Here is a 20,596-nt window from a genome sequence, read left to right as displayed (position 1 = left end):
CAGGCAAGCATAATGGAGTGGGTTGTCATGTCCTTCTCCGGGGATCTCCCAGACCCAGGGATTTAAACCCATCTCTTACATCTCCTGCATTGGCAGGTGGGTGCTTTACCACTACCGCCACCTGGGATAATTCAAAATGGATGTGGACTGAATAACACAATATTAATGGTTTGTAGGATTTTAAAAATAGAATGGGTGAGGGTGAAGGTGGAATGATTGGGGAGAATGGAATTGTAGCATGTATATTATCATAAGTGACCAGTCCAGGTTCGACGCATAAATTTTCCTCTGTTCATTTCTTTGCATTTGTGCTTTTTTAATAAAAATACTTTTAACTGTTAAAAAAAATAAAATAAAATAAAAGTAAAGTAAAAAAAAAAAATAGAATGAAAAAACAAATAATATGGAAATTCTTAGAAATGTAAATTAAGTGTTCCAATGTCCCTGTGTTATCCAAAAGGAGAGTTTAAGATTTGATTAACTCTGCTGCTGCTAAGTCGCTTCAGTCATGTCTGACTCTGTACGACCCCATAGATGGCAGCCCACCAGGCTCCCCCTTCCCTGGGATTCTCCAGGCAGGAACACTGAAGTGGATTTCCATTTCCTTCTCCATTGATTAACTCTGCTGCTGCTAAGTCACTTCAGTCGTGTTCGACTCTGTGCGACCCCATAGACGGAAGCCCACCAGGCTCCCCCGTCCCTGGGATTCTCCAGGCAAGAACACTGGAGTGGGTTGCCATTTCCTTCTCCAATGTGTGAAAGTGAAAAGTGAAAGTGAAGTCGCTCAGTCGTGTCCGACCCTTAGCGACCCCACAGACTACAGCCAACCAGGCTCCTCCATCCATGGGATTTTCTAGGCAAGAGTACTGGAGTGGCTTGCCATTGCCTTCTCCGTTGATTAACTCTAGAGGTCTGTTAAAGGGCTTCCCTAGTGGCTCAGAGCTATAGGATCCACCTGCAATCCTGGAAACACAGGTTCCATTCCTGGGTTGGGAAGATCCCCTGGAGGAGGGCATGGCAACACACTCCAGTATTCTTTCCTGGAGAATCCCATGGACAGAAGAGCCCGACATTCTATAGTTCATACAGTCGCAAAGAACAGGACAAGATTGAAGTGACTTAGAACACGTGCACAGAGGTCTGTTAAATATGCATATTTAATTTCTAGGGTAATCATGAAAAAGAAAAAAAGAAACTTCTAAACTAATGGAACTAAAATGAAACTACCAGAAAATGTTAGTCAAAAAAAAAAAAAAAGCGTGAAAGAGAAGATAAAGAATATGGAATAAGTAGACAAATAGAAAGTACAGAATATATACTGGTAGACTTAAATCCAAGTAAGTCAGTAATCATATTAAACAGAAATATATTACATGTCTCAGCTAAAAAGTTAGAAATCAAGAAACCATGGGATTAATCTAGGCTAAATGAGAACAGAAGAAGAATGAAATTAAAAAGATAGAGGACTTTCCTGGTGGTACCGTGGATATGCATCTGCCCCCTTTGCAGGGGACACTGGTTCGATCCTTGGCCCAGGGAGATGCCACTGTCGCAGAGCAGCTAAACCCGGGCACAACTACTGAGCCTGCGCTCTAGAGCCCGGGAGCCACAACTCCTGAAGCCTGCGTGTTCTAGGGCCCGAGAGCCTGTTCCGCAGCCACTGAGGTCCAGGTACTGCAGTGAGAAGCCCGTGCACCACAACTAGGGAGTATCCCCACTCTCCTCAACTAGAGGAAGCCTGCGTGCAGCAACTAAGGCCCAGGGCAGTGAAAAATAATTAAATACAGCACTGTGCACTTGTCACAAAAAGAAAAATTTAAAAATACGCACAAAAAAGAGCTCACTGTATTTAAAAAGATAGCTACATAATGCAGATATTAACTGCAAGAAATCTAACACAACTATGTTAATAACAGGTAAAATAGCTTTAGAACAAAAAGGCTTATTAATGAGAAAAAGATCATTTCAGGGAAATTCCTGGGTGGCCCAGTGGTCAGGATTTGGCGTGCTCACTGCTGGGACCAGGTTCAATCCCTGGTCAGGAAGCTAAGACCCCACAGGCTTCATGGTGTGGCCAAAAAAAAATCATTTTTAATGATAATTTACCAGTCAACATAACAATTCTAAAGTCTTATTCACCAATAACATCACCTCAAAATGTATAAATCAAAAATTTATAATACAAAGATAAAAAATCCAAATATGGCAACAGATTTAAAATAATTCTTTCAGTGATTTGTAGAAGAAACAGAAAAATAATTTCTAACTGTACATAAAATATGAGCAAGCTAACAATCCTGACCTAATGGATATATACACCTTCTATCTGACGAATGCAGAATACATACTATACATACCATTTTCAAGCCTACATAGAATGCTTTTTATAAGTTGACCAAAATAGGGTAATAATGAATGACCTTCAAAGTACTTCGAAGGTTTGTACTCATTTAGAGCATGTGCCCTGATCATAATCCAATAAAGCTAAAAATATAACTAGAATATTCTTATATTTTGGAAATCAAAAGCACTTTATACAACTCCTGAGTCAAAGAAGAAATTAGAACTTAGAAAATATTTTACACTCAAAATGAACAATGACATATCAAACTATGACATACAGCTAAAGAAAGACTCAAATGGAAATTCATCCTTTCAATGTGCATTTTAGAAAAAAAAATGGAAGTTTAAAAATTAAAGAGTTAGGCACTCAACAAAATAAACTGAAAGAAATTTTTTAAAGTGATAATTAAAATTTTAATAGAAAACAAACCTACAACAGGAAAGTTCTTTGTAAAACTAAGAAAATTGACAGATTCCTAGCAAGATTCATGAAGTAAAAACTCAACCACTTGAGGCAGCAGGAAATCACCTTAGGGCACTAGGCTAAATGAAGTAACTACAAATGGCACTTGCCATCTAGCTCTCCAAGAATTAAATCATGGCTACTGCAGCTGCTGATTTTCAACAGCCCCTGAAAGGAGTTAAGGGTGGCGAGCAGGAAACTGGTGCTCTGGGCTCTGGGAGAAACTGGCAGGACAGGTCCTCAGGTAGGTATCTTCAGGAGTCGATTTTATGATCCCAATTCTTGCATTTCCCTACCTCTAGAAAAGCACTAAAATCCTTCATGGTGGATCAGAAGGTCCACGTGACCAGCAGAAACCTTCTGCAAAAATATGTGCTTGATTGCATGTTCTCCCCTTCCACCAAAATCACATACATAGTGACCTTCCCCCCATCTCTTTGGAGCAGTTTCTCACAGCTCTCTGAATGGATGCTTCGATAGCCCATTTCTCACAGTTTCTCAATGCTGTCTCCTGGGTTACAGTCCTCCTTTGCCCAAAATAAGACTTAACTCGCAACTTTCACACTATGCCTTTTTATTTTTTTGACTGTGTTGCACGGCATATGGGATCTCAGTTCTCCCACCAGGGATTGAACCTGTGGCCCCTGCATTGGATGCACAGAATCTTAACCAGTGGACCAGCAGGAAGTCCCATCACATTGTGCTTTTTTTTTTTTTTTAAAGTCAGCAATTAGGCAGAGAAAAATAAGGCCATGTAATCTCACTTATATGTGTAATCTAAAAAATGTCAAAACTGAACACTTAGATACAGAGAACAGACTGATGATTTGGTGATTTCAGCGGTGGGGGTGGCATGGGGAAAATGGGTAAAGAAGGTCAAAAGGTACAGACTTCCAATTATAAAACAAATATGTCATAGAGGCGCAATGTTGGCGACTGTGGTTAATGATACTGTATTGCATATTTGAAAGTGGTTAGGAGAGTGGATCTTAAAAGTTCTCATCACAAGGAAAAAAATTTAACTAGGTGGTAATGGTGTTAAGTAGACTTACTGTGATGATTACTTCATGATATATGTAAATATTGAATTATTATGTAATGGAAACTAATATATATCCTACGTCAATTATGTCTCAATTAAAAAAAAGAGACAAGGAACAAATAATAGAAACATAGATATTGTTACAGATGTTGCACATATTAAAATATAGGAAGATGATATTATAAATAATTTTATTACAATAACTTTGAAAAAATTGTATGAAATAGATAAATTTATAGAGAAATACAATTGATCAAAACAGACAAGGAGAAGTAAAAATTTTGAGTCTAGTGGAAATCATTAAATCCAGTAGCAAAGAATGCACAGAACACAGGTAGCATCCCACAGTATACATTAGCAACCCACACAAAATACAAGCCCAGCTTACTCCAGAAGCAAATCCTATAAAATATTTAAAGAAGAACGTGAAAGGGGAGGAAAGGGGAGGAAAGACAAAGGGGAGAGAAACGACAGTGTAAGTATAGGAAAGGAAGAAGTAAAATTGTCATTGTATGAAGGTTGCTGCTGCTGCTGCTGCTGCTAAGTCACTTCAGTCGTGTCCGACTCTGTGTGACCCCATAGACGGAAACCCACCAGGCTCCCCCGTCCCTGGGATTCTCCAGGCAAGAACACTGGAGTGGCTTGCCATCTCCTTCTCCAATGCGTGAAAGTGAAAAGCGAAAGCGAAGTCGCTCAGTCGTGTCCGACCCTTAGCGACCCCACGGACTGCAGACTACCAGGCTCCTCCATCCATGGGATTTTCCAGGCAAGAGTACTGGAGTGGCTTGCCATTGCCTTCTCCTGTATGAAGGTAATATGTGTATTTATTTAAAATCTAAATGAAACCTCCTGAAACTGATGAAAGAATTTAGAAGGGTTACCTATTTAAAAAGTCAATATACAGTAAGCATTAGTTGCTCAGTCATGTCCAGCTCTTTGCAACATCATGGGCTGTAGCCCTCCAGGCTCTTCTGTTCTTGGGATTCTCCAGGAAAGAATACTGGAGTGGGTTGCCATTCCCTTCTCCAGGGGATTTTTCTGACCCAGGGATCAAACCTGGGCCTCCTCCATTGCAGGTGGATTCTTTATAGTTTGAGTCACCAAGGAAACTGTATAATACAAAAAAATTATATCCCAAATGTCAAGCAGCACAGAATTTAATAAATATTGAGAAGAATCCAACAATTAATAATAGAAAACTCTAGCCAGCATCTACTTTTGTGTAAGTATAAGATTATCATACAGAAAACTTGCTCTATTAGAAATATCTTCTAGAAAGGAAAGAAACCATAAGGAAACAGACTATGTTAGAGATCTAGTTAGTTCAGTTCAGTTCAGTTGCTTGGTTGTATCTGACTCTGTGCAACCCCATGAACTGCAGCATGCCAGGCCTCCCTGTCCATCACCAACTCCCGGAGTTTACCTAAACCCATGTCCGTCGAGTTGGTGATGCCATCCAACCATCTCATCCTCTGTTGTCCCCTTCTCCTACTGCCCTCAATCTTTCCCAGCATCAGGGTCTTTTCCAGTGAGTCAGCTCTTTGCATGAGGTGGCCAAAGTATTGGAGTTTCAGCTTCAGCATCAGTCCTTCCAATGAACACCCAGGACTGATCTCCTTTAGGATGGACTGGTTGGATCTCTTTGCAGTCCAAGGGACTCTCAAGAGTCTTCTCCATAAGTGCACTCCTTTTACAAATTAGAGACTGAGACTCAATGTTAAGAAGTAACATGTCCAAAACATATCTCAACGGTGGAATCAGGACTGATTCCTGAAACTGACTTCTATTCTGGGCTCTGGTTTACCATATCTGTGTTCTCTCATTTTATGACTTAATCATATTATTTATTCGCTACATTTTTACTTTAAATTTGGAAAATTAACAAGTAAGGAAATGCCATCTACCCAACAACTCCTTAATTTTTCTAAAAAATGAGCATAACAAGAACAGGATGCAGTTCATAACATTAGAGCACTTGCTTAGCTTCATTAAGGTCAGAATCTACGCAGCAAAAAGTTCACTTTACATAGAATCTGGTTTGGCCAACAGAAACCTTATATAAAAGTCACAAACTTTAAAACCTCTTTAATCTATATCATAGTAACTTCATATGTTGTGAAAGGGTTTTCTCTAATCTTGACATTTTCTTCAGACTGCCAGTTTTCCTGTTTTAGCTGCCTAATAAGAGCTTCCAAAGACTTCAATCTCCCTAGAGGTATATGAGCTATATTTTTACATATTAATAAGCAAATTCTAGAAATGACATTAAAAAAATATTTCATTCACAATAGGATGAGGATGTTAGTTGCAAACAAGAAAACTGACTTCAGAGATTGGGTCACTCATGTTGATGACAAGCTTCTAGGAATAATGGTTTAAAATCATGTAGCATCTTCTTTTCCATTGATAGGTGAATGGATAGAGAAGAGGTGGTACAAGAGAACAAGATGGCAGAGGAGTAGGTTAACATGGAGTGCACCTCTCTCCATGGATACATCAGGAACAGACCTTCAGACAGAAATGCATGCAGATCACCAGCTGAGACGGGCAGGAGGACCTGACCAGTGGAATAGAATATGCAGAACCACACAAAACTTGGTGGGATGAAGGAACTAGGGGGAAAACAGGAGTGTTAGTAGGACTGGACCTGCCCTCGGCGGGTGGGGGAACTGAAGCAGGGATCAGTCCCCACAACAGGGCAATTATCTGAGTCAGACGAGAAACACTGAAGGCTGAGAGTGAAACAGCTGACCTGTGGCAGCCTAAATGGAAGGAGAATCAGACAGTCCTTGCTGCAGCCATGCATACCCCAGACAGGGATGCAGGTCCCCTGGAAGGCACAGCGGCTGGGAGCTGGAGAGTAGGGATTGTGGAGCTAACCAAGGGCAAGGGCAGCTGTAGACTACAGAGAGAGATGGACTGAGGGGATGTGAGGGAGGAGACTGTGGTGGGAAATGCGGGTGGAGGAAAGGCAGGCACCATGGAAGCAAGGGATACTGCTGAGTCACATGCAAGGGGGTGGAGCCATCACAATAGCCTCTCTCTCCTCACAGGCCAGCAGGATGCCTCATCTAAACAACAAACAAAACAAAAACAAAAACCCAATCATCAGCAGACAGGATTATCACCTCACTAAGCCTTGCCCATCAGAGGAAAAACAAAACTAAACTAACACTCAGCGCAAATCTCACTCTATAAGAAGCTTACACAAAACCACTGGACCAACCTGAGGAGGGCAGAATGAATTCAGGAAGGAAGAGTGAATTCAGCCTTGAAGCCTGGGGAAAGGAGACCTCAAACACAGTAAGGTTAAAAACAAATTAATGAAAAGGCAGAGAAACACTACACAAATGAAGGAACAAACTAGAAATGCAGAAGTCCAGATAAATGAAGAGGAACTAGGCAAACTACCTGAAAAAGAATTCAGAATAATGACAGTAAAGATGATCAAAAACCTGGAAAACAGAATGGAGAAAATGCAAGAATTAATTAACAAAGATCTAGAAGAATTAAAAAACAAACATACAGAGGCAAACAACACAATTACTGAAATTAAAAATACTCTAGAAGGAATCACTACAGAATAGCTGAAGCAGAAGAACGAATCAGTGAGCTGGAAGATAAACTGGTGGAAACAATTTCTGAAGAGCAGAATAAAGTAAAAAGGATGAAAAGAACTGAGGAAAGTCTGAAACCTCTGGGACAATATCAAATGCACCAACAGTCAAATCATAGGGATCCCAGAAGAAGAAAAAAAGAAAGGGTATGACAAAATATTTGAAGAGATTGTATTTGAAAATTTCCCCAACGTGGAAAAGGAAATAGTCAATCAAGTCCAAGAGACACAGAGTCCCATACAGGATAAATCCAAGGAGAAATATTCCAAGGCACATACTAATCACACTAACAAAGACTAAACACAAGCAAAAAATATTAAAAGCAGCAAGGGAAAGGCAACAAGTAACATCCAAGGGAAACTCCATACACTTAACAGCTGATCTTTCAGCAGAAACTCTGCAGGCCAGAAGGGAATGGCAGGATATGTTTAAAGTACTGAAAGGGAAAAGTCTACAACCAAGATTACTGTACCTGGCAAGGATCTCAATCAAAATTGATGGAAAAATAAAAAGTTTTTCAGACAAAGCAAAAGTTAACAGAATTAAGTACCACCAAATCAGCTTTACAACAGATATTAAAGGGGCCTATATAGTCAAGAAATACAAGAGGAGAAAAAGATCCTCAAAATCAACCTCAAACAATTAACAAAATGGCAATAGGAATATATATGTCAATGATTACTTTAAATATAAATGGATTAAACTCTCCAACCAAAAGACACAGATTGGTTGAGTGGATAAAAAAACAAGACCCATATATATTCAGTCTACAAGAAACCTACTTCAGACCTCAAGACACATATAGACTGAGAGTGAAAGGATGCAAAAATATATTCCATACAAATGGGAAGCAAAGGAAAGCTGGAGTAGCAATCCTCGTATCAGACAAAATAGACCTTAAAACAAAGAAGATTACAAGAGATAAGGAAGGACTCTATATAATGATCAAGGGATCAATCCAAGAGGAAGGCATAACAATTGTAAATATCTATGCACCCAACAAAGGAGCAGCTCAGTACAGACATGAAAGGAGAAACTGACAGAACGCAACAACAGGAGGAGACTTTAACACCCCACTCACACCAACGGAAAGACCATCAAAACAGAAAATCAATAAGGAAACACAGGTCTTAAGTGATACATTAGATGAGATGGAGCTCACTGACACCTTCAGGATGTTCCATCCAAATGCAGAAGAACATGCCTTCTTCTCAAGTGCACATGGAACATTCTCCAGGATAGACCACAAATCAAACCTCAGTAAATTTAAGAACACTGAAATCATATCAAGCATCTTCACCTGCCACAATGCTATGGACTAGATATCAATACAAGAAAAAAAGCTGTTCAGTTCAGTTCAGTTGCTCAGTCGTGTCCGACTCTCCGCGACCCCATGAATCACAGCACGCCAGGCCTCCCTGTCCATCACCAACTCCCAGAGTTCACTTAAACTCACGTCCATCGAGTCGGTGATGCCATCCAGCCATCTCATTCTCAGTCGTCCCCTTCTCCTCCTGCCCCCAACCTTTCCCAGCATCAGAGTCTTTTCCAGTGAGTCAACTCGTTGCATGAGGTGGCCAAAGTATTGGAGTTTCAACTTTAGCATCAGTCCTTCCAATGAACACCCAGGATTGATCTCCTTTAGAATGCACTGGTTGGATCTCCTCGCAGTCCAAGAGACTCTCAAGAGTCTTCTCCAACACCACAGTTTGAAAGCATCAATTCTTTGGTGATCAGCTTTCTTCACAGTCCAACTCTCACATCCATACATGACCACTGAAAAAACCATAGCCTTGACTAGACAGACATTTGTTGGCAAAGTAATGTCTCTGCTTTTAATATACTACCAAGGTTGGTCATAACTTTCCTTCCAAGGAGTAAGCGTCTTTTAATTTCCTGGCTGCAATCAGCATCTGCAGTGATTTTGGAGCCCCAAAAAAATAAAGTCTGACCCTGTTTCCACTGTTTTCCCATCTATTTCCCATGAAGTGATGGGACCAGATGCCATGATCTTTGTTTTCTGAATGTTGAGCTTCAAGCCAACCTTTTCACTCTCCTCTTTCACTTTCATCGAGAGGCCTTTTAGTTCCTCTTCACTTTCTGCCATAAGGGTGGTGTCATCTGCATATCTGAGGTGATTGATATTTCTCCCAGCAATCTTGATTCCAGCTTGTGCTTCTTCCAGCCCAGTGTTCCTCATGATGTACTCTGCATAGAAGTTAAATAAGCAAGGTGACTATATACAGCCTTGACTTACTCCTTTTCCTATTTGGAACCAGTCTGTTGTTCCATGTACAGTTCTGACTGTTGCTTCCTGACCTGCATACAGGTTTCTCAAGAGGCAGGTCAGGTGGTCTGGTATTCCCATCTCTTTCAGAATTTTCCACAGTTTATTGTGATCCATATAACAATACAATCCTACCTCAATAAACAAGAAAAACATCAAATAGACAACCTAACTTTACATCTAAAACAACTGGAAAAAGAAGAACAGCAACAAAAAAAACCCAAAATAAGTAGAAGGAAAGAAATAAAGATCTGAGCAGAAATAAGTGAAAAAGAAATGAAAGAAACAATAGTAAAGATTAATAAACCTAACTGCTCGTTCTTTGAGAAAGTAAATAAAATTGAGAAACCTTTAGCCGGACTCGTCAAGAAAAAAAGAGAGAAGGATCAATCAACAAAATTAGAAATTAAAAAGGAGATGTTACATCAGACAATGCAGGAATACAAAGGATTATAAGAGACTGTTATGAAAACTATATGGCAATAAAATGGATAACCTGGAAGAAATGGAAAGATTCTTAGCAAAGTTCCATCTTCCAAGACTGAACCAGGAAGAAATAGAAATCACGAACAAGCCAATTACAAGCACTGAAATTGAAGCTGTGATCAAAAATCTTCCAAAATACGAAACCCCAGGACCAGACGGCTTCACATGAGAATTCTATCAAACGTTTAGAGAAGAACTAGTGCCTATCCTTCTAAAACTCTTTCAGAAAATTGCAGAGGAAGGAGCACTTCCAAACTCAGTCTACGAGGCCACCATCACCCTGACATCAAAACCAGACAGAGACAAAAAAAGAAAACCACAGGACGATATCACTGATGAACATAGACACAAAATCCTCAACAAAATTTTAGCAAACAGAATTTAGAAGCACATCAAATAGCTCACACACCATGATCAAGGTGGGTTTATTCCAGGGATGCAAGGATTTTTCAATATATGCAAATCAATCAATGTAATACACTATATTAACAAATTGAAAGATAAAAACCATATGATCATCTCAATGGATGCAGAAAAGGCCTTTGACAAAATTCAGCACCCATTTATGATTAAAACTCTTTAAAGAAATGAGCATAGAAGGAACCCTACCTCAGCATAGTAAAGGCCGTATATGATAAGCATACAGCAAACATTCTCAATGGTGAAAAACTGAAAGCATTCCCCCTAAGATCAGGATCAAGGCAAGGGTGTCCGCTTTCACCAGTATTAATCAACACAGTTCTGGAAGTCCTAGCTAAAGCAATCAGAGAAGAAAAAGAAATAAAAGGAATCCAGATTGGAAAAGAAGTAGAGCTCTCACTGTTTGCTGATGACATGATACTGTCCATAGAAAACCCTAAAGATAGTATCAGAAAATTACTAGAGCTAATTAGTGCAAAGTTGCAGGAGACACAATCAATACACAGAAATCACTTGCATTTCTATATATTAACAATGAAAAATCAGAAAGATAAATTAAGGAATCAATCCCATTCATTCACCATTGCAACAGAAAGAATTAAATATCTAGGAATAAACTTACCTAAGAAGACAAAAGAACTGTACACAGAAGATTATAAGACACTGATGAAAGAATTCAAAGATGACACAAACAGATGGAGAGATAGTCCATGTTTCTGGGTAGGAAGAGTCAATACTGTGAAAATGACTATACTACCAAACACAATCTACAGATTCAATATGATCCATATCAAATTACCAATGGCATTTTTTCACAGAACTAGAACAAAAAATTTCACAATTCATATGGAAACACAAAAGACCCTGAATAGACAAAGCAGTCTTGAGAAAGAAGAATGGAGGTAGAGGAATCAACCTTCCTGACTTCAAATTATACTACAAAGCTACAGTCTTCAAAACAGTATGGTACTGGCACAAAAACAGAAATATAGATCAATGGAACAAGATAGAAAGCCCAGAAATAAACCTATGCACCTATGGGTACCTTATTTTTGACAAAGGAAGCAAGAATATGCAATGGGGGCAAAGACAGCCTCTTCAGTAAATGGTGCTGGGAAAACTGGACAGCTGCATGTAAAAGAATGAAATTAGAACACTTCCTAACACCATACACAAAGATAAACTCAAAATGGATTAAAGACCTAAATGTAAGACCAGAAACTATAAAACTCTTAGAGGAAAACATAGGCAGAACACTCGATGACATAAATCAAAAACAAAATCCTCTATGAACCACCTCTTAGAGTAACGGAAATAAAAACAAAAGTAAACAAGTGGGACCTGATAAAACTTAAAAGCTTTTGCCAGCAAAGGAAACTAGAAGCGAGGTGAAAAGACAACCCCCAGAATGGAAGAAAATAATAGTAAATGAAACAACTGACAAAGGATTAATTTCCAAAATATACAAGTAGCTGATACACTCCATACCAGAAAAACAGCCCAATCAAAAAGTGGGAAAAAGACCTAAATAGACATTTCTCCAAAGAAGACATACAGATGGCTAACAAACACATGATAAGATGTTCAACACTGCTCATTATTCAGTCCAGTTCAGTCGCTCAGTCATGTCTGATGCTTTACGACCCCATGAATCACAGCACACCAGGCCTCCCTGTCCATCACCAACTCCCGGAGTTCACTGAAACTCATGTCCATCGAGTCGGTGATGCCATCCAGCCACGTCATACTCTGTCGTCCCCTTCTGCTCCTGCCTCCAATCCCTCCCAGCATCAGAGTCTTTTCCAGTGAGTCAACTCTTTGCATAAGGTGGCCAATGTATTGGAGCTTCAGCTTTAACATCAGCCCTTCCAATGAACACCCAGGACTGATCTTTAGAATGGACTGGTTGGATCTCCTTGCAGTCCAACGGACTCTCAAGAGTCTTCTCCAACACCACAGTTCAAAAGCATCAATTCTTCAGCGCTCAGCTTTCTTCACAGTCCAACTCTCACATCCATACATGACCACTGGAAAAACCATGCTGCTACTGCTAAGTCACTTCAGTCGTGTCCGACTCTGTGTGACCCCATAGAGTGAAGCCCACCAGGCTCCCCCGTCCCTGGGATTCTCCAGGCAAGAACATTGGAGTGGGTTGCCATTTCCTTCTTCAGTGTGTGAAAGTGAAAAGTGAAAGTGAAGTCGCTCAGTCGTGTCTGACCCTTAGCGACCCCACGGACTGCAGCCTACCAGGCTCCTCCATCCATGGGATTTTCTAGGCAATAGTACTGGAGTGGCTTGCCATTGCCTTCATAGCCTTGCTCATTATTAGAGAAATGCAAATCAAAACAACAATAAGATATCACCTCACACTGATCAGAATGGCCATCATCAAAAAGTCTACAAACAATAAATGCTGGAGAGGGTGAGGAGAAACGGGAACGCTCTTGCACCGTTGGTGGGAATGTAAACTGATACAGCCACTATGGAAGATGGTATGGAGATTCCTTTAAAAACTAGGAGTAAAACCGCCATATGACCCAGCAATCCCACTCCCAGGCGTATACCCTGAGGAAACCAACGCTGAAAAAGACCCATGTATCCCATTGTTCACTGCAGCACCATTTACAATAGCTAGACTATGGAAGCAACCTAGTTGTCCACTGACAGATGAATGGATCAAGAAGTTGTGGTACATAGGCACAATGGAATATGACTCAGCAATCAAAAGGAAGGCATTTGAGTCGGTTCTGATGAGGTGGATGGACCTAGAAGCTATCACACAGAGTGAAGAGAGTAAGAAAGACAAAGACAAATATTGTATTCGAATGCATATATATGGAATCTAGAAAAGCAGCACTGAAGAATCTATTTATAGGGCAACAACGGAGAAACAGACATGGAGAAGACACTTATGGACATGGGGAAGGGTAGGAGAGGATCAGACATTCTTCACCACCTCAAATCCTATTTCATTATGCCTATGTTAGGGCCAAAGAAATCTGCATTTTGACAGTTTTCCAGACTTGAGAAAGCATCACACGCACAGTACAGAAAAAACAGGGACGTGTTGCAGACATTCTCACATGATCGGAAGTACTGTTCTCATGAACTTCCTGCATTTTCAGTTTCCTTGGCAGCATCAGTTTCTAGGCCTTCAGACTCCCATCAACTAGATATTCAGTAGCTACATGGATCAAATCGTTTCCAAGAAACTGCCACTGATATTAAGTTTGCCAAATACATGTATAAGCTTACACTGAAGCTGACTAATCCAAACCATTTTCTTCACAAGCCTTACATTATAAAGACAAATGACAGAAACTTACAGCACAGAGGCATTTATTAGAACTCTGCAGTAAGCCAGGGCTTTAAGAAAAAGACACCTGAAAAACTCTATCCTTGAGTTCAAAAGAAGGCACAAGCTTGTAAACACAATACAAGATACAGCAGCATGACCTATGAAGCAATCAAAATTATCAAAGACTTCATGTCAGTCCCTCAACACAGGATTTTTGAATGAGTATTTGCCTGTACTGGCAGTATGGCCATCAGTATTCTAACAAAAAATGCGAGCAAAGGCACAGAGGTTCGAACAGGGTGTGTGTAGTGTTGCTGGGGTACGAAGAGCACATGAACTGTAAGCACAAGAGGTAAGCACTTTCAGAAACATGTGTACGCATGTGTGTGTAAACACTGACATAAACATATCAATGGACATATCTGTACATCCAACTGCCAACTCACCACAGACCCACTCCTTCCTTTCCAATCCTTCCAAAACCAAACTCTTCATTTCCACTCCTTAGTTTCTCCATTTTCACAAATGGTAATCCCACTCTTCTAGCTGCTCAGGCCGAAACCCTTGGGGTCCTCCTTGAAACCGCTTCTGCGTATCCACCTCACAACCTACCAGCACTTCTTGTCATTCGACTTTGCAACCTATCTAGAATCTGACCACTTTCCAAACGTCCTCCACAGCGTCCACCCAGTTTGAGTGATTAGTACCTCATCCTTGGATTTCTGGAGTGGCTTCCAGTTCATCTCCATTTGTACACAAGAACCAGGGTGATCCTTTAAAGACATGCCACCCCTGTGCTCATGATCATGTCTCTTCCGCGCAACAGCTTCTAACTCACTCAGAATCAAATCCAAATTCCATAAAGGAGCTCTAAAGACACCTCCCAACCCCAGTGCTTTCTGATCGAATTTCCTTCCCTTCTCCCTTACTCACACGGCTCGAGCCTCTGTGGTGTCCCCGTTGTTGTGTGAATATAACCAGCATGCTTCCACTGCAGAGCCTCTGCACTAGTTGCTCTGCTTCCTCTGCCTGGACTGATCTTCCCGAGATACCTGTATCATTTGTTCTCTCATTTCATTCACATCCCTGTCACACTGTCTCCTTATTAAAAAGGACTTCCCTAATGTCTCCATACTGTTTCACTGTCACCTAACTCTATTCTTTCTTATTGGCAGTCACTGCTATCTGACATTATCTACTTATCTGTATCTTACCATTACAACCATCACTACAACTGTAGCTCCATAAGAACAGACCACATTTTGTTCACTACTCATCTCCACTATTTGGAATGGTGTCTAGCACATGCTGCTGCTGCTAAGTCACTTCAGTCATGTCCGACTCTGTGCGACCCCACAGACGGCAGCCCACTAGGGTCACCCCCGTCCCTGGGATTCTCCAGGCAAGAACACTGGAGTGGGTTGCCATTTCCCTCTCCAATGCACGAAAGTCAAAAGTGAAAATGAAGTCGCTCAGCTGTGTCTGACTCTTAGGGACCCCATGGACTGCAGCCTACCAGGCTCCTCTGCCCATGGGATTTTCCAGGCAAGAGTACTGGAGTGGGTTGCCACTGCCTTCTCCGGTTGAGCACATGGAATACATCCAATTGATATTTGCTGAATGGATGACTGTTGACTAAATATACTCATATAGCCCTTACCCAACTTAACAGCTTCCCTGGTGGCTCAACTGGTAAAGAATCTGCCTGCTACTGCAGGAGACACAAGAGACGTGGGCTCAATCCTGGGGTCACAAAGATCCCCTGGAGAAGGAAATGGCAACCCACTCCAATATTCTTGCCGGCAAAATTTCACGCGTGGACAGAGGAGTCTGGTGGGCTCTATATATAGTCCATGGGGTCTCAAAGAGTTCTACATGACTGAGCGCTCACCCCACATACAAGTTAAATAGAAAGATGACTAGAAGGAGTATGGAAGACATTTGAGCTGTACAAAATTGAGAGCAGAAATATCTGATGAGCCATAACTAAAACCAGATAAGGCAATGAGAATGAGACAGCTGTGAAATTAGTTAAATAAAAGCAGCAGAATCTACAACTGACTGGATGTGGGAGCTTGGGTCAATGAAGGAGCAATATGCCTTCTAGGAATTAAAAAAAAAAAAAATGAGCAAGGAGTAAAATCAATTTTAGACATGTTGAAGTTGAGGTACTTGAGACAAATTCAGGTTAGGATATCCAACGGCTGCTTGTTAGGCGGATTTGGAACTTACCAGAAAGATGACAAGGCTATAGATTTCGATTCAGGAGGCATCAGTGTGTGAGGAACAGTTAAAATCAGTGAGATGAAATTACCCAGAGGAAGCATGTAGAATCAAAAAGAACAGAAACAGACTGCTAAGAAGCACCAGGAAGAAGAAGAAGATGCAAGAAAGGAAACTGAGAAGGACTGGACTGAGATGTAGCAGACCACAAAAGTTTGCACAAAACGCTGAAGTGATTTTCGGGAGAGGAGGACAGACTGAGGTTGAGGGGAGTAGGGGTCACATACGGAATGACGGTGAAATGAAATTCAGGTTTGAAGTGAGTGACATAGATTTGGCATAAGTGCTGAGGAGAATGAAGAGAAACCTTCCCGTCGACCACACTGGAAACTGACTAAAGACAAAGAGCAAATAGAGCGGCTATGGTTTAAACTGTCTAGCAATAGGAGAATGGATAAGCAAAACACAGTAATCTATACAATGGAAGATAAGGAAAAGGAAAGAACTATTAATGAACACAAAACCATTAGTGAGTCTTGAAAACAGAGCAAAGAAGAGCACTCGTAACTCAAGCACAATGAGAGTTATACACGTATGGCTTCATTTGTATGAAGCTCTAGAATACACAGTGATCACCTAGGGAGGATGCTAAACAGCAGTTGCCTCCAGAGGATGGCACAGACATGGGCTGACTAGCAAGGAGCATGAGAGCGTGAGGCAATGGTAATGATCCAGTGCTACACCCTTCTAAGGATTTGGCTTTCTAAGCTGCAGGTTTTTATCAAAAGCGTTCCGTGCAGCACTGCCCATAATAGCAAACCCTTGGAAATACTTAAATAACCATCAGTAGAAGATGCTAAGTAACTCCAGATAGTAGTATTAACACAATTGGCCATTACACAGCAATTAAGAGGAAAGAACCAGACTAACAAATATAAACAACAGATACAGATATAAACACAGATACATGTACAACATTATATATTTATATATATATATATGGAACGTAAAAAAGTATAGAATGTTGCTTATGGATATGCTTGTGATGTACAGTAAGAGTATAAACACAAACATAAGAAGAATTAACGACAAATTCAACACAATGATGATCTCATCTCTGGGGAGAAAAGAGGGAAATGAAATCAAGATGGATACTAACAAAGGAATCTTCAACTCTACCTGTACTGTTTTATTTCTTTAAAAAAGAAATCTGGGGCATTCCCTGGTGATCCAATGGTTAGGACTTGGTATTCTCACTGTCTGGGCCCCAGGTTCCATCCTTAGTTGGGGGAACTAAGATCCTGCAAGCCATGTGGGATCTTGGGTGTGGACAAAAAAAAAAAAAAAAAGTCTGAAGCAAACACTGCAAAATATTATTGGACAAAGCTAGACAGTAAGAGTTTTATAGGTATTCATCTATGCTTTATCCTTGGAACATTTAAGAACACGAAAAGGCACAACATTATAGTATAAAAAAATGCAGTATTACTACCATACACGTTATTACTAACAATTATGTTCTCTTAAACAAATCTGTAAGACTGTCAGGTAAATGTCCTCAGGCCTTTAGGAAATGCTTACAATCTATATATTGGAAGTGATTTGAAAAGTATCTGACATTTTCTGGGTCTGAGTATGTTAATACATGACAGTAAAACAGAACCAAGGGACTTCCCTGGCAGTCCAGTGGTTGACTTCGTGCTTCCAGTGCAGAGGCCACGGGTTCTATCTCTGATCAGGGAACTTAGATCCCACATGTTGCATGGTCAAAAAAACAAAACTGAAAAAAAGAAAAACAGAAATGACAGAACTACTGTAGTCAATAACACCGAAATCATAAAGATATTCCAGTCCCATTAAATCATTAAAGATATTTAATAATGAGGCAACAAATGATTATGTTCTCTATATCTTCTAATCTTTTATAAATGGCATTACTTTTATAACCGGGGGTGGGGGGGAACTGCAAGGGAAAGATATCAAACAATCAATATCTTGATTACGTTTTTCTTAATTACTTTAAAATTTTCTTCACAGAAATGTTTTTCTTTTTCCACCTTTCTCATTTCATTCCAAATTCCTAAGGAAATGAACAGCTCTGAGGCATGAAACTTCTGTTCAAAATTATAAGTAATATACACACTTCAAAAATTCTTAAAAACTGATGAACCAGAAGACAAATAATTTTAAATATGCTGCAAAAGAAGCAATGGTCCATGAAAAATCTATGATTTTCACACCTACTGCATTCCATATCTTCAGGCCAAGGAACACCAAACAGCTCCCTGAGCTTCGAGCACTCACTGTGAGCCTGCTGACAGCCTGCGGCAGGGAAGGGTGACACGTCCGTACTCCACACAGGAGCACAGAGCGCACAGAGAGATGGCCGGAAGTCCCGAGAGCAGTCCAAATTCACCCCAGGGCGGAATGGCCGGGAAAAGTCCAAACCAAATCATTAGATGGACAGTTGTATACAAGTCAAAGTTTTCTTCACATATAATATGGCAATATTCCTGTTTTTTCTGTTTTAGAAGATTTCTGAAGGCAATTAAAATCTTCTGAAGGGAAGTTTTTGTGTTTTTCAACAAAACCCTCTTCACCCTACCCTAGAGATTCTGATTTGGTTAAGTATGAGGTGTATTACAGAATCTATACGGATATTTTAATTATTACAGGTGATATTAATGAAAACGCCTAGCTCAGAACGACAAATAACAATACATACAGTCCATTTTACACAGAAAAACCCACAAAAGATATGTGTCAAATGCTCAGAAACCTGACTACTGCTTGGCAATGGGATTACAACAGATTTCAAATTTGTTTTTCTTATGTACTTCAATTTCTGTATTTTTGTCAACTAACATATATCAATAGGAGAGGAGGACAAAAAATGAAAGGAGAGGGTAGGAGAGGAAGAGCAGTCGTTACACACAGGGGTATACATTTTGAGGTGGCAGGTAACGGAAGAGATATCACTTTGGTCTCATATTTGCCTGTTCTTTTTACATTAAAAGCAAAATTTAAAAACATACACTAGAGTTCTTTGAACTCTGAAAGCACACGATGTAAACAGAGCTAATACTGTAAGCTGATATTAAGGAAACAGAAAAAATAGTGGCCCCAAACATAAAACCATACTAAAATTATCATCATAACCACAGGAAGGGATCAATTATCCCAAGAAATGTACATCTGGGCTTTTGACTACCAAGTATTTTTTTCACATGTTTATATAATCAGTTTCAGAGTCATTGCTGACTTTTACCTCATAACATATTCTCACCACAAGGCCTTTCCACTAAGACTCAATCAATTTATTTCTACTTTGATATAAAACATTTTCCAGAAGGCTTCTATACACAACGCAGTCACAAAACCGAGTGTCACTTAGAGAAACAGGTGTTCAAAGAAGTTAACTGTGTAACAGATGTGATAACTGATAGATAACTATATGGGACGATCACTTTACCACTTCTTATCACTATTCAGTTCAGTTCAGTTGCTCAGTCGTGTCCGACTCTCCGCGACCCCATGAGCCACAGCACGCCAGGCCTCCCTGTCCATCACCAACTCCCGAAGTACACTCAAACTCATGTCCACAGAGTCGGTGATACCATCCAGCCATCTCATTCTCTGTCGTCCCCTTCTCCTCCCGCCCCCAACCTTTCCCAGCATCAGAGTCTTTTCCAGTGAGTCAACTCGTCGCGTGAGGTGGCCAAAGTATTGCAGTTTCAGCTTTAGCATCAGTCCCTCCAATGAACACCCAGGATTGATCTCCTTTAGAATGGACTGGTTGGATCTCCTTGCAGTCCCAGGGACTCTCAAGAGTCTTCTCCAGCACCACAGGTCAAAAGCATCGATTCTTCGGCGATCAGCTTTCTTCACAGTCCAACTCTCACATCCATACATGACCACGGGAAAAACCATTGCCTTGACTAGACGGACCTTGGTTGGCAAAGTAATGTCTCTGCTTTTTAATATACTATCAAGGTTGGTCACAACTTTCCTTCCAAGGAGCAAGCGTCTTTTAATTTCACGGCTGCAATCAGCATCTGCAGTGATTTTGGAGCCCAAAAAAATAAAGTCTGACACTTTTTCCACTGTTTTTCCATCTATTTCCCATGAAGTGATGGGACCAGATGCCATGATCTTTGTTTTCTGAATGTTGAGCTTTAAGCCAACCTTTTCACTCTCCTCTTTCACTTTCATCAAGAGGCTTTTGAGTTCCTCTTCACTTTCTGCCATAAGGGTAGTGTCATCTGCATATCTGAGGTTATTGATATTTCTCCCGGCAATCTTGATTCCAGCTTGTGCTTCTTCCAGCCCAGCGTTCCTCATGATGTACTCTGCATATAAGTTAAATAAGCAAGGTGACAATATACAGCCTTGACGCACCCCTTTTCCTATTTGGAAC

General features: G+C 40.4%; 1 protein-coding gene across 24 annotated transcripts in view; it reads right to left on the bottom strand.

The window, feature by feature from the left end:
- The window catches only part of LOC148773924 (uncharacterized), a 139,404-nt gene that overhangs the window by 92,215 nt on the left and 26,593 nt on the right, over positions 1-20,596 (bottom strand). For 12 of the 24 annotated variants that reach the window (XR_016036382.1, XR_016036385.1, XR_016036374.1 and 9 more), the window contains one exon: positions 8,922-20,528. The exons of 5 other annotated variants lie outside the window; for them this stretch is intronic. The gene's annotated coding sequence lies outside the window, so the exon portion shown is untranslated. Of the gene's footprint in view, positions 1-4,729; positions 4,958-5,271; positions 5,536-8,921; positions 20,529-20,596 lie in introns of all 24 variants that reach the window. 7 more of the 24 variants (XR_016036378.1, XR_016036380.1, XR_016036379.1 and 4 more) reach the window with 7 other exon arrangements.

Source organism: Moschus berezovskii, chromosome 25 (genome assembly GCF_049115385.1).
Source record: "Moschus berezovskii isolate FMDL1 chromosome 25, NW_MosBer_1.0, whole genome shotgun sequence".
Lineage (NCBI taxonomy): Eukaryota > Metazoa > Chordata > Mammalia > Artiodactyla > Moschidae > Moschus > Moschus berezovskii.
The sequence above is the reverse complement of the archived record's forward strand: the minus strand, read 5'-3'. Positions and strand labels throughout refer to the sequence as shown.